This window comes from Macaca thibetana, chromosome 8 (genome assembly GCF_024542745.1).
Source record: "Macaca thibetana thibetana isolate TM-01 chromosome 8, ASM2454274v1, whole genome shotgun sequence".
In the NCBI taxonomy this organism is placed as follows: Eukaryota; Metazoa; Chordata; class Mammalia; order Primates; family Cercopithecidae; genus Macaca; species Macaca thibetana.
The window spans coordinates 96,450,744-96,465,768 of NC_065585.1; the positions used below are offsets into that span (position 1 = coordinate 96,450,744).

The 15,025-nt window shown below is 40.8% G+C and overlaps 1 pseudogene; it reads left to right on the plus strand.

The window, feature by feature from the left end:
• Nucleotides 1-2,449: 2,449 nt before the first annotated feature.
• LOC126960563 (isopentenyl-diphosphate Delta-isomerase 1-like) lies at nucleotides 2,450-13,192 on the plus strand (annotated as a pseudogene).
• Nucleotides 13,193-15,025: the final 1,833 nt, after the last annotated feature.

Below are 15,025 nucleotides of genomic sequence, written 5' to 3' on the forward strand. Positions count from 1 at the left end.
TCACCTGCAAGGAATTTACAGGCTTTCCTGACTGAGCAAGTCCAGGGGAGGGGCACACTTCCAGGGAGGTTTGCTGAGGGCGCATCTGTGGTCTGCCGTCCTCAGGGTGTGTGCTCCCTCCCAGGCTGACTCGTCTCATTAGAGTAAATTGCCCACAGCGATTCCAGGTCCAATGCCCACCCACCATCACTCAGATGCAAAGGGATGTCCTCCTCTCAACCATCAAAGAACATTCTTGAGCAGCCTTCTAATTAGGCCAACCTAAACCAATAGTTTTGGCTGGGGCAGCTGGTGGCGGGGGAAGTCATAGATGCTAAGCTGCTACCCTAATGTCCATTACACTAATAATTTTGAAAAGTGCTCACGATGCAACACTCAGTTTGCAAGGTGCTTTCTATGGATAACTTGCTAAGCTTTAACTGTCTCTGAGGTCATGCGATAAATGCAATGCTTCATATGAATTAACTAATTTATTTTCCACACCAGTACAAAAACCTTATTAGGCAGGTGCTACTGTTATACTTGTTTTAGAGATTAGGAAACCAAAGCTGAGAGAGGTTAAGTGACTTGTCCAACGCCGCACAGCTCAGAAGCGAGAGATCCTAGATTCAAGCAGACAGGCTGATCCCAGAGCCCACATGCTTATCCACGGCACCAAGCCACTGCCTGTGGGAGAAGGAAAAACAGGAGTCCTGTGGCTACATGAATTTGGGAAGTCCTGCATAACTTATTCCCGTCTTGGAGACTCGCAGTGCACATTAGGATAAGAATATTCTGAGAAATCCTGCAGGAAAGAAATTTATGTAACTTGCTTAACTCAACATTTCCCAAACTCACATTGCTACAGAGCTTTTCTTGTCTAACACCTCCGGGGAATAGCTTTCCACCCATTTATCTGTCTTCAGTGAGGTACTCTGTCATATGACTACAATAAGATTCATGATAAATCAGCTCCTTTTCCATGGAGAGCCTTTGTTTTCCTGGTTTTGCTTTGCGTTGGCAAGTTCAACCAAGGCTCAGGGTCCCACGGTGCTGCTGTCTCTTCCCTGTTATACTGCCCTGATTGACAGTGCAGCGATGGTCAGTGGGGGCTCTGTGTGGAGGGGAGACTGCCTCCTAGGCTGGCATCTCATCTGTTTCTAGTACTTTTCTAAGTGAGAGTGTTTGGACACTGAACAAAATGAGTATTGGTAAGACAAAAATAGAGCAGCACTAACACTTCTGATCCCAACATTTTATTTTTTTATTTTTTATTTTATTTTTTTATTCTTTTATTTATTTTTTTTTTTTTTTTTGAGACAGAGTCTCACTCTGTCGCCCAGGCTGGAGTGCAGTGGCCAGATCTCAGCTCACTGCAAGCTCTGCCTCCCGGGTTTACGCCGTTCTCCTGCCTCAGCCTCCCGAGTAGCTGGGACTACAGGCGCCCGCCACCTCACCCAGCTAGTTTTTTGTATTTTTTAGTAGAGGCGGGGTTTCACCGGGTTAGCCAGGATGGTCTCGATCTCCTGACCTTGTGATCCGCCCGTCTCGGCCTCCCAAAGTGCTGGGATTGATCCCAACATTTTAAAGAATTATACAGGAGTGCTCACTTAGCTTTTAGTAAATAGAGAACAGTTTGTCCTTGCAGATATTCCTCAGGAAGAGAGAGGACGAGGCACTACTAATAATGAGGTGGTTCTGAGCTGTTTTAGTCCATTCTCTCCTTGCTATAAAGAAATACCTGGTTTAAAAAAAAAAAAAAAAAAAGGAGGGTGAGTTGGTTCATAGTTCCCCAGGCTGTACAGGAAGGACAATGCTGGCATCTCCTGGGCTTCTGTGGAGGCCTCAGGAAACTTCCAATCATGGCAGAAGGGGAAGTGGGAGCAGGAGCAAGAGAGAGAGGAAGAAGTACTACACAGTTTTAGATGACCAGATCTTATGAGCACTCACTCAGTATCACGGGATGGATGGTGCTAACCCATTCATGAGAAACCCATCCCCATGATCCAATCGCCTCCCACCAGACCCCACCCCCAACACTGGGGATTACAATTCAACATGAGATTTGAGTAGGGCAACATCCAAACTCTGTCATGGGCCCTTCAGATGGGAATGTGTGCAGAATGCTCCCCACTGTTACAAAGTTATTTCACTTCTGTGGCCCTGTGTGTCACATACAAAACCCTCTCCCTCCAGGCTCCTGACTTGATGTCTGAGCATCTGATTTGGGCAGGGTCTGTCTTCATTTCCTCATGTTTTTGTAATGTGTCTCTTGTCCACAAAGTCAACCGTCAGTCCATTGTCATTTGCTGCTCTGGTACAATTTCCTGAGGCCACTTGTTTTTCAAAGCATACAACTGGGAAGAGATCGTTTTTATTTGAGTCAATAAAAAAGTCACTGACTCCAAAGCTACTTCAGGCTGAGAGCAGGTACGTGTGCACGGCAGCTCTAACCTGGGAGTCCGCCTTTGACTTCACAGCCATCTTGATGTTCAGGCTCCCTACTGGCTCTACATTTGCCTGTCTGCTCTCCAGGAGATGCATTTGGAATCTCAGCATTTTTGTCATCGACTGAGTGCAGAAAGTCAGTCTTGGCATTAATGCCCATCAGCAACTTGTGGTCACTGGCCAGGAAGTTCTCAATCTCATGGTGATGCAGAAACTTGTACTGGGGGATTAGGGCTCTCCATTAGTCACTGTCCTGAGAAAGTGATTATTTATTCTACAGAAAACCTATTCTTTTCAGGATGTGCCAGCTTACATGGCTCAACCCAGACAGGGTGCCAAGACCTGGGAGGACCAATGCATGACTGCTGCTCTTCTAACTTCTTCTCCAGCAGAGCACAAATAATTCTCTCCATGCTGCTGAGGCCTCATTACTCTCACTACAGCACTTCCAGATATCATAAATCCATCCTCATCCTGGGATACAGGCCTGGAGTCAGGGAGGAGAAGTCTAGGGACAGAGAACTCAACACCTCTTCTTTAACACTCCAGGACCAATGCGGAGCTGGGATTCTGGGCAAACACATCCTTCCACTCTGCCACACAGCCCTGGCTGAGATCTGTTGGCCTCCCAGGCATTTGAAAGCCAGATCCATCTTTTTTCTTGTTTTCCCTGGAGACATCAGCAGATTTTTGTGTCCCCGTATTTGTCAAAGTATCAAGACCCCGGGGTTGGAGATATTTGCAAAACAAGGGAGGGGCCCAGAAGCCTCAGCAACCATGACTGGACACATCTGATGGCAACTGACTCACTTCCTATAACACAGACACTCTCATCCGTGGCCTTGTCCTCAAAGTGCCCGCTCTGTTCTCTGGGAGTCTCAGCCTGCCTGTAACTGAGAAGTAACTGCTTGAATCTGTCCATGGCCTTTGCCATGATCAGACCACCAACATCTGGGACAATCTGGGAGTATATTTGCTGGGGAGAGTCACAGAGACAGATCCAGGACACTTGAGAGTTTAAATAGTGGCTGTTTGGACACTCAGAGCACAGTGATGTTCAGAAATGTTTGGTGCTGCCTCTGAAGAAAGCATGGAAGGAGAGAGGTGCAGTCATGAATCTACATTGGAATTTTGAGGAAGGTTCATAAACTGTGCATGGCTCACTTAGAGAAATGCAGTCAATGTAGAAAGCAACAGCTGGAATTTCTCTATGTGGTGGTGAAATTAACATGAGTTGACTTTGATGTCTAGTTTTGATATCTAGTCTAAAGTGAGGGAATAGGTGAGAGAACAGATTCTAGAGAAAGAATGCTTGAGTCCTAGTTCTGAATGCTGTTCCTTAGCCCTACTAAGCCTCAGTTTCCTCATGTATAAAATGGGTATAAGAGTATATCATGCGGCCTCACAGGACTGCTGGATTAACAGCGTTAACACATGTGAGGGAGATTAAAAATGTCCAACACCTCCATCCCTCCCTATGTCATCTATGTCTTTGCATTGTGGTTCTGTAGCTCCTCCCATCGAGAGGCAGAATCTCTTCCTTGAGTCTGAGCTGGCCCTGTGACATTCTGGCTGATAGAACTGGGTGGAAGCAGCATCCTGACATTTCTGAGTCAGCCTCAGGAGGCCATGCATTCTTTCACCTCCCCTCTTGGGAACCCATTGCCACCCTGTGAACACAATGAAGCCAGGCTGGTGGGTGATGAGAGACAAGTGGCCCAGTTGCCCTATGACCCTTGCCATCCGATGGTTAACCGTGAGAGATCTGAGTGAAGCTCTCTGAGACCAGCCAGCTTCAGCCACGCCACCCTCCAGCTGACCACAGATAAAAGTACAAGCCCAGCCAAGATCGGCCAAGCGGAGCCCCATCCACCCAGAGATTCATGAGGAATAATAAATGGTTCTTGGTTTAAGCCAAGCTCAGGCTACTATTTGAAATATCATAGGCTGAGTGGATTCGTCAACAGACAGTTATTTTCAGTCCAAGTTCATGGTGCCAGCAGGTTCTGTCTTTGGTGACGGCACACTTCCTAGCTTGCAGGTGGGTGCCTTCTCATTGTGTCCTCACACAGCACAGAGGCTGCACTTTCTTCCTCTTCTTATAAGGGCACTAATCCTATTGTCGGGGCTCCACCCTCATAAACTCATTTAAACCTAATCACCTCCCAGAGGCCCCACCTCCTAATGCCACTGCATTGGGGAGGAGGGCTTCAGCATATGAATTTGGTGGTGGGGTGCACAATCATTTCGTTCATAAAAGGCACTAGTTCTGTAGTCATTTGCTAACTGACAAACAAAACCTAACTGATATCACATGTAAAGGCTTCAACGGGCATATATTAAGCGCTCAAAAAATATGAGCCATTATTATTGTCCAACACAACAACTTAAAAAGATAGATTTTCATCCAATATACAAACCTGAAATTTGTAGAATCAAGAATGGCCTTGTCTTCCCACACCTTATAGTTATAAAGAAGAGGTCACATTATTTTTAAAAATAAGCAACTTCAACAAATGTTTTCAATTCATTTATTATAAAGGGTTTCAATTGTGGCAAGTCTTTTGTGCCATGTCCTTTCATATGAAAGATACAGTAGCTGAAAATGGACTGATAGGGGAGAGATAGTTAGTGAACAATAGCAAATGGTTGTAATTTTTCACAATGGAAGAACACGGAGCTAAAGGTCGATGATAGCAGTGGAACTCTCACAGAGCTTTCTGAGATGGGGAATGGGACCACTTTCCTGATCGTTTCTACTATGGGTTTGAATGCTTACACAGTAGGATGGTCTTTATGAGGTCAGAAACCATGGAAAATGGGAAAAGAAGCTAAATTAAGGAATGAGAGCAGGGTGAGAATACAGAAAATCAAGAAAACATCAAGGGCTGAATAAATCATTTTCGTAGGTAAGAACCCCAGCTCCTGAGCTCACCCCAGGTGAGTGATTAGAGATGGCTTATTTTGAAATGCATTTCCACAGTAGAGGGGGGGGTCATAGAATGCCAGAATTCTGTAGCCAGCAAAGACTCCAGAGGCCCTGTCCTAGCAGAGCAGTTTACTGACATCTGCCATCTCTTCCTAGGTATGTTCACTGTTAGCTGCTGTGAGCAGGAATGCTGCCTTTAACTTAGCATTCCCTATTTCTCTAAGAATATATATTACTATAATTCTGTTTTCAGTTTGATGTTGATACACAACTGTTCCAACAAATTAATGTTCCCATCTTTGGTTGACTCATTTGGCCAGAAAGCAAGTTCACAGATTTTCCATGCCATCCCTCCAAAGAAAAAAACATAAGTGTGTCATTGTGTTTTCATGCTAACGAGCATTAAAAAAATTAATGCTTGGAGGCTCTCCAGCCCAGGGTAAATGAGTGGATATAAATACATACTTCAGTAGTGTGTCAGAAAATACAGATTGTCAACTAAATAGCCATTCTCTTTTTATCTTCTTTTTTTAATCAATCTAACCCAATTTTGTCTGGGGCAGCAGCATTGCTATTACAAAAAAAAAGAAAAAAAAAGCCTCTCCCAGGCTCTTCTGCAGCCAGTTGTATTCTATGACACTGTTTACAACAAGTCTGGTAAAACCACTGAGGTTGAGTGACTCTCCTGAATGCAATAGAACCCAACTGTAACTGTCATGAACCGGGGGCCACTTGTCTCTATGTAGACAACTCAACTAAACTGTAAGACACTATGACACAAGGAAATGCCAAAGTGTTACATAAAGCATTGTAATGTACCACCACAAACAATGAAACACATCTAGAAGTTGAAAGGGAAACGTGTGTGTGTGTGTGTGCGCGCGCGTGTGTTGGAGAGGTGGAGGTAACATTGTTAACAGTATTGTGTTCCTTGAAGACCAAGCCATAGTGTCCATACTGATTCATGGTTGTTTCTAAAGCTCAAGTCCTATGAGAAAAGTACACCCAGAACCCTGAACTTAAATAAATGTCTTTACTCATCTGAAGGCCAACCCAATTTTATGGGCCAAATTGAAATTGACTCTAACCTTCCTTTTGCTTTGGGGCCATGGAGTCTGCATGTCTCCCATAGCCCATTCATTCATTAAACATTTGTTGAGCACTTACTCTGGGCCTGGCTCTGGAATACCAGAGTGAGTTACATTCGGAAAACTAAATTCCATGTCACAAATGAGTAGGGCTAGCTTGGACTGGGGTATTTGGAATATTCATGTGCCAAGCATAAGACTTCTGGTTTGTGACATGCAGTGGTGATGGTGATGGGAATCAACTGCTGTGTAGGAGCAGCTGTAATTTGAACCAGAGTATTTTGTTCTGCGTCAGGTGCATCAATAACTTCTAAAATAATCTATATTTCCAAAGTCACTTTAATCCATTCTTAGTCTTCGCTTTTATGAATTCTGAACTCCTAAATGTGTCTAGGGTTTGAATCCAAAGATAAATAGTTTCCATTTCTATCCCTGGTTAGAAACAACATACAAATGGAAAAGTTGGGTTCAAAGGCACATTAATCACTCATTACAAGAGATGCCAATAGATGGCCTGGTCTTCATACCACTTCTCCATTTCACAGGAAATCTGGCAACACTTCATCATTACTGGGCACTTATTAATCACTTTCCTCTGTATATTTTATAACAGTATTTGTCACTATAGTGATTCCCTGAAAACTGAGCTGGTAAGCCAGCAGAGACGCCTTCCTCCTTTGAGCAGGCTAAAATTAACTGCTCATTATGAAGTGCCACAGGAAAGCTACTAATGTGTCTTGTCCAGGAACAGTCACTTAAATCTATCACTGCTTAATGATGTGAGCTATGAAGTCTCCGTGTTCAACACTCATACCCTACCCTTCCCTAAGAGACTGGATGATCTGAGCTCCCCACTCCAGAAACTTAGCCATTGTTTGCAGCAGCATTTAGGTTCACTTTTAAGCGATTGCTGCTAAGCAAATTTACACTTGTCTGCCTTGACTGTTCTTTGGTAATTTAGCGCAAGGGTCCTAGAATAACCCAATATAAAACAAGCTAGTGGAAAGTAAGTGCCTCTTACGGCAAGGTAACATTAACACCCACAGCACTGTAAGCAACCATAAAGGAATTCCAAGTCCTCTCTGAAAGTGGACATTATTGGATCATGATTATGAATTTGCATACAAAGTCTCAGACTGTCTGCTTTCCACTTGCTGTTTATGCTACTTGGCAGACATTTGAAAGCTAAGACAGGACTTCTGGGAAGATGAAGTAGGTGTGCTCTTCCTGTCTCCTCCCACCAAGTACAACTAAGAACGCTGGACATTACATATAAAACACTGAAAGGTACAGAGAAGAAGCCAGGCTGGCTAGAGACCTGAGAAACATGATATGGGTTTCCTGTATTTTCTTTTTGTTTCGCATATCCCGGACTTAAAGCTGAAGAAGCTGGCAACCGGGAAGTGCCAACAGGAAGAGGCATTAAAAAGCCCCAAGAAAAGCTGATCCTCCCTAGGTAAGGGGCCAGAAAAGAGGCAGCCTATCAAGACAGAAAACTTTCACAAGATAACCTCCCTGCCCCAGCCAAACACCACAGAAATAACGATGAGCCCACTCTCATATCATGTCAACAAAGGCCAGGTTGGGAGCCTAGATTCCCAATCTCTCTGGGTTATAAGGGAGTGCCCCATCCATTCCGCTCCCTACCCCACCAGGGTGGTGTCAGTGGACACCACATGGGGAGGCTGGACTTGCACTCCCACTCAGCACTAATGAAGTGCCCCTCCCTCTGCCAGCTGTGCTGGTGTTAGAGAGGCCTAGAGGAGAGTCAGGAATGTCACTGTAGCCCACTGCAATGAGATCATCTCTGCCATGGTATCGAGGAGGCCTCATGAGGAACGGTCCTCTTCTTCACAACCAGGGACATATCGATGGAACTCCCAATACCCAGAGCAGTGAGGCGACACCCCCACTGTCAATGGAGACTGAGTGGAAAACCTGGGCTTCTATCCAACCTCGAGGTAATGAGGCAGCACCCTCCCCCGCCCCCGTCCCCAGCAGTGTCAGAGGACGCTCACCAAAATCAAGGGTTTAAATAAGATCTTGAGTCTCATGACATAATACTTAAGTGTTTGGGTTTCTGTCTGAAATCACACATTATAACAAGGAAAAGGAAGGTCTTAAATTGAATGATGAAAGAAAATCACAGCATGCCTACACTGAGATGACACAGATGCTAACATTATCTGACAAAAATGTTTAAGCAGCCGAGATAAAAATACTTTGATCAACAGATACAAACATGCTTGAAACCAATGAAAACATAGTCTTGGCAAAGAAACAGAAAGTCCCCATAAGAAATAGAAAAAATAAATAAATAAATAAAAATTTTAGAACTGAAAAATATAACCAAAATTAAAAACTCAATGGATGGTCTCAACAGAATGGAAGGGACAGAAAAAAGAATCCGTGAAGAGGACAAAATAGTAGAATGTACCCAATCTGAATAACCAAGAAACCAGACTGAAAGAAATAGAAAGCAGATTCTCGGAGACCTGTGGTACTGTCACAAAACCTCTAACATTTGTGTCAACAGAGTCTCAGAAGGAGAGGAGAAAGTGGACATGCCTGAAAAGTGCCCAAAGGAATGATGGCCCAAAACTTTGTAAATTTAACAAAAGACAAGCCTTCAGATTAAAGAAGCAAAGTGAATCCAAAATAGGATAAACCCAAAGGAATCAAGTCATAATTTAAAACATCATAATTAAACTTCCAAAAACTAGGACAAAGCAAAGCAAATTTCTAAAAAAATCTAAAGAAAAACAATACCTCATTTATAAGGGGAAAACAATTCAAGTGACAGACTTCTCATCAGTAGCCATGGAGGCCAGAGGAATGGCACAGTGATTCAAGTGCTGAAAGAAGAGGATCATTAGACTAAAAATCTACATCCAGTGAAAATATCCTTGAGGAATAAAAGGAAATTCAAAAGATCCTCTAATTAAGGAAAACCAAGAGGATTTGTTGCCAACAGGACTACCCTAAAAGAATGGCTACGAGTTCTCTAAACAGAAAGGAAAGAATGAAAGAAGAAATCTTGGTACCTCAGGAAGGAAGAAAAGACACAGTAAGTGAGAATATGGGTAAATACAACAGACTTTCCTTCTCTTAAGTCTTCTAAGTTCTTTCTAAGTCCCTTCTAAGAAAGAAAAACACAGAACAAACAGAAACCAAAATATAAAACATACTTAACTCCTAACTTATAAATATTTGCATGTAGTCTAAACATAACCTAACTATATGTTGTTTATAAGGAACTCATTTCAAACATAATGATATAGCCAGGTGGAAGGTTAAAGGATGGAAGAACATATATTATGCAAATATTAATCAAAGGAATGGAGGAGTAGCTACATTAATATCTGATAAAGTAGGCTAAAGAGTAAAAAGAAAAAGAAAAAATACCAGCAACTGAGAGGGACATTACATAATAATAAAAAGTCAATCCATCAGAAGGCATAGTAATCCTAAATGTGTATGCACCAAACAACAAAGCCACAAAATATGTGAAGCAAAAACTGACAGAACTTAAAGAAACATACTGATCCATAATTATAGTTGAAGACTTCAACATCTGTCCTTCAACAACTGTTAGGACAACTAGAACTTCAACATCTGTCCTTCAACAATTGTTAGGACAACTAGGCAGAAGATCGTCAAGGAAATGGAATAAATCAACAGCACTACAGGTTCTAATCAACATTTATGGAATATTTCCCCTAACGAGCAGAACGTACTTTTTTTTCAGAGATCCAAAGAAAATACACCAAGATAGACCACATTCTGTGCCATTTTTTAAAATCTCAACAAATTTAAATGTATTGAAGTCATTCTCTGACCACATAGAAACAAACCAGAAATCAAAAATGAGAAAATATCCAAACATGTGGAAACTAAAAACTCTCTGAAACACCTCTGAAAATCCATGGATCAAAGAGGATGTCTCAAGAGAACTAAAAAAATACATTGAAGTCAATGAAAATGAAAATACAGCATATTAAAATTTGTGGGAAACAGCTAAAGTTGTGCTGGAAGGGAAATTTATACCACTAAGTGTGTACATTAGAAAAGAGGAGAGTTTCAAATTAATAATTTAATTTCCCAGCCCAAGAACCTAGAAAAAGAACAAAATTAACTAAAGCAAGCAGAAGGAAGGAAATAACAATAAGAGCAGGAATCAATGATACTGAAAAGAGAAAAATAAGAAAGAACGTCAGGTTTTTTTAAAGTTAGTACATTGAAAAGATCTATAGACTTGGCAAACCTCTAGCAAAATTGACAAAGGACTAAGGGAGAAAACCCAAAACGTCAAAATCAGGAAGGAAACTGGAGATCTCACTTTCTTTGCAAGCATCAAAAGGATAAGAGGCCGGTGCATGCAGAGGACAGAACCCAAAGGGGCACACACCTGGGCTGGCTGGTGTTCAAGCTGGAGGCTGCTCAGTGTTCTAAGACAAATCTGATGTTCTGTAACAATGCTTGAAATAAATACCAGCCATCTCTATGAGCAACAGTTTCAGCTCTTGGCAGACACGTGTAACCTTATTGATGAAAATGACAATAAAATTGGGGCTGAGACCGAGAAGAATTGTCACCTGAATGAGAACACTGAAAAATGATTATTGCATTGGGCTTTTAGTGTCTTTCTTTTTTTTTTTAATTACTATACTTTAAGTTCTAGGGTACATGTGCACAACGTGCAGGTTTGTTACATATGTATACATGTGCCATGTAGGTGTACTGCACCCATTAACTCGTCATTTATATTAGGTATATCTCCTAATGCTATTCCTCCTCCCTACCCCCTCCCCACAATAGGACCCGCTGTGTGATGTTCCACTTCCTATGTGCAAGTGATCTCATTGTTCAGTTCCCACCTATGAGTGAGAACATGCAATATTTGGTTTTCTGTTCTTGCGATAGTTTGCTGAGAATGATGGTTTCCAGCTGCATCCATGTCCCTACAAAGGACACAAACTCATCCTTTTTTATGGCTGCATAGTATTCCAAGGTGTATATGTGCCACATTTTCTTGATCCAGTCTGTCACTGATGGACATTTGGGTTGATTCCAAGTCTTTGCTATTGTGAATAGTACTGCAATAAACATACGTGTGCATGTGTCTTTATAGCAGCATGACTTATAATCCTTTGGGTATATGCCCAGTAATGGGATGGCTGGATCAGATGGTATTTCTAGTTCTAGATCCTTGAGGAATCGCCACATGGTTTTCCACAATGGTTGAAATAGTTTACAGTCCCACCAACAGTGTAAAAGTGGTCCTATTTCTCCACATCCTCTCCAGCACTTGTTGTTTCCTGATTTTTTAATGATTGCCATTCTAACTGGCGTGAGATGGTATCTCATTGTGGTTTTGATTTGCATTTCTCTGACGGCGAGTGATGATGAGCATTTTTTCATGTGTCTGTTGGCTGTATGACTGTCTTCTTTTGAGAAGTGCCTGTTCATATCCTTTGCCCACTTTTTGATGGTGTTGTTTGTTTCTTTCTTAAAATTTGATTGAGTTCTTTATAGGTTCTAGATATTAGCCCTTTGTCAGATGAGTAGATTGCAAAAATTTTTTCCCATTCTGTAGATTGCCTATTCACTCTGATGGTAGTTTCTTTTGCTGTGCAGAAGCTGTTTAGTTTACTTAGATCCCATTTGTCTATTTTGGCTTTTGTTGCCGTTGCTTTTGGTGTTTTAGACATGAAGTCCTTGCCCATGCCTATGTCCTGAATGGTATTACCTAGGTTTTCTTCTAGGGTTTTTATGGTTTTAGGTCTAACATTTAAGTCTCTAATCCATCTTGAATTACTTTTCGTATAAGGAGTAAGAAAAGGATCCAGTTTCAGCTTTCTACTTATGGCTAGCCAGTTTTCCCAGCACCATTTATTAAATAGAGAATCCTTTCCCCATTTCTTGTTTTTGTCAGGTTTGTCAGAGATCAGATCGCTGTAGATGTGTGGTATTTTTTCTTATTTCTGAGGGCTCTGTTCTGTTCCATTGGTCTATATCTCTGTTTTGGTACCAGTACCATGCTGTTTTGGTTACTGTAGCCTTGTAGTATAGTTTGAAGTCAGGTAGCGTGATGCCTCCAGCTTTGTTCTTTTGGTTTAGGATTGTCTTGGCAATGTGGGGTCTTTTTTGGTTCCATACGAACTTTAAAGCAGTTTTTTCCAATTCTGTGAAGAAAGTCATTGGTTTATTCAACACCGAAAATAAGCTCCTGCTAGAGGAAAGCTCAGATGCTAAGTTTACCTTTCCGGGTTGCTTTACCAATACTTGTTGTGGTCATCCATTAGGCAATTCAGGCAAGCTTGAGGAAAGTGATGACCTTGAAGTAAGGCAAGCAGCATAGAAGCATCTGAAAGCTGAGTTAGGAATCCCCATGGAAGCAGTTCCTCCAGAAGAAATTAATTATTTAACATGAATTCACTATGAGGCTCGGTCTGATGGTATCTGTGGTGAACATGAAATTGATTACATTTTATTTGTGAGGAAGAATATCACTTTTAGTCTAGATCCCAATGAGATTAAAAGTTTTCTCAAAGGAAGAACTCAAAGAACTTCTGAAAACAGCAGCTAGTTGTAAAATTAAGAGAACACCATGGTTTCCAATTATTGTAGAGGCTTTTCTTGTTAAACGGTGGGATAGCTTAAATCATTTGAATCAGTTTGTTTATCACAAGAAAATACTTAGAATGTGAATATAGAGATGAATGATTACTGAAAAAATTCTCTACTTGGTAAATTTAAAATGATTGTTTTGTTTTAACTTTTGTTCCTTATTAGGGGAACTCTCATATGATACACTGATACTTTACAACCTGCTTGGAAAAAATAATTAACTTATAACTTTGTATTACACACCCAGGATATATGCTCTGTTTGTAGAAGACGTTTATGAGGTAGATTATTGTAAAATGAGAGAGCAAATAAAACTTAATTTAAACTGTTCAAAAAAAATGATAATAAGGAAATACAATGAACAATTCTATACATATAAATCTGACAAATTAGATGATATGAAGCAATTCCTTGAAAAACTCAAACTACTACAATACTAAATAATTATTTCAAAGATCATTGTGTTAGCCCTGAAACTATTAAGACAATTTAATTCATAATTAACAAACTCTCAGAAAGGAAATCTTCAGGTCCAGGTGGTGTCACTGGAGAATTCTACCACACATGTAAAGAAGAATTAGTGCCAACTCTGCAGAATCGTTTCAGAAAATAGAAGAACACGTCCCAGTTCAGAACTAGAAAAACACAGTACAACAAAAGCAACAAAGCCTGGTGTCCCTCATGAATATAGTATACAAATCTTTAGCAAAATATTAGCAAATATAGTCCTACAATATGTAAAAAGAATTACACTCAGTACCAACTGGGTTTTATTTCAAAGATGCAATGCTGGCTCAGTATTTGAAAAGCAATCATTGCAATCCACTATAATGCAGATTAAAAAAGAAAAATCACATGATTGTGTAGTCAGATGCTCTACCCCTGAGCTATACCCCCAAGAAAAATCACATGATTATACCAAACAATGCAGAAAAAGCAGTTAACGAAATTCAATACTCATTCATGATTTTTACAAACTCTCAAAAAATTAAGAATAGAGAGAAACTTCCTCTACTTGATAAAGAATGTCTACAAACACCCTGAGGCTAACATTATACTTAATATTACAAATGAATGACTGAATGTTTTCCCCCTAAGGTTGAGAACAAAGTAAAGATGTCTACCGTAACATTCTTATTCAACATAGTGCTGGAAGCTCTATCGAACCATTGTAAAAAGGCAAGAAAAGGAAACAAAGGGCCACAGATCAGAGAAGAAGTCATGAACCAGCCCCTATTTGCAGATGACACACGGTCTACATATAAAGCCACAAAGAACCTGAAGAGAAAAAACTCCTAGAACTAATAAGTGAGCTCAGCAAGGTCATGGACACAAAATAAACATAAAGAAACCTATTGTATTTCTATGTACCAGCAATAAACACATGGACACATGGCCTTTCAGTGGAAAGTAAAAATGCAATACCATTAAAATTGATTTAAAAAAAAAACAGTACGAATGTAACAAATCATACACAGGACTTGTAAGCCAGAAATTACACAATGTTGATGGAAAAAGAGATAATTTAATAAACAGAGAAACATACGGTGTTGATGGATTGGAAGACTCAAGTAGGAAAGATGCCAATTCTCCCCAAAACTGATAAACAGGTTTAACACAATTTCTATCATAATCTCAGCAAAAGTTTTTGTAGATATAAACAGACAATTCCAAAAGATATATGAAGAGACAAAGGGATGAGAATAGCTATAATTTTGAAAAAGAAGAATAATGTGGGAAGAATCAGTGCCCAATTTCAAAGCTTATATAACTATACTAATCAAGACTGTGTAGTATTGGCAGAGGGATAAACATGTATATCACGGGACCAACTGAAGAACCGAGAAGTCGACCCATGCAAATATGTCCCACGGATTTTTGACAAAGTTGCAAAAGCAATTTAATGGTGTAAAGATAGCTTATGAGCAAATCGTGCTGGAGCAATTGGACA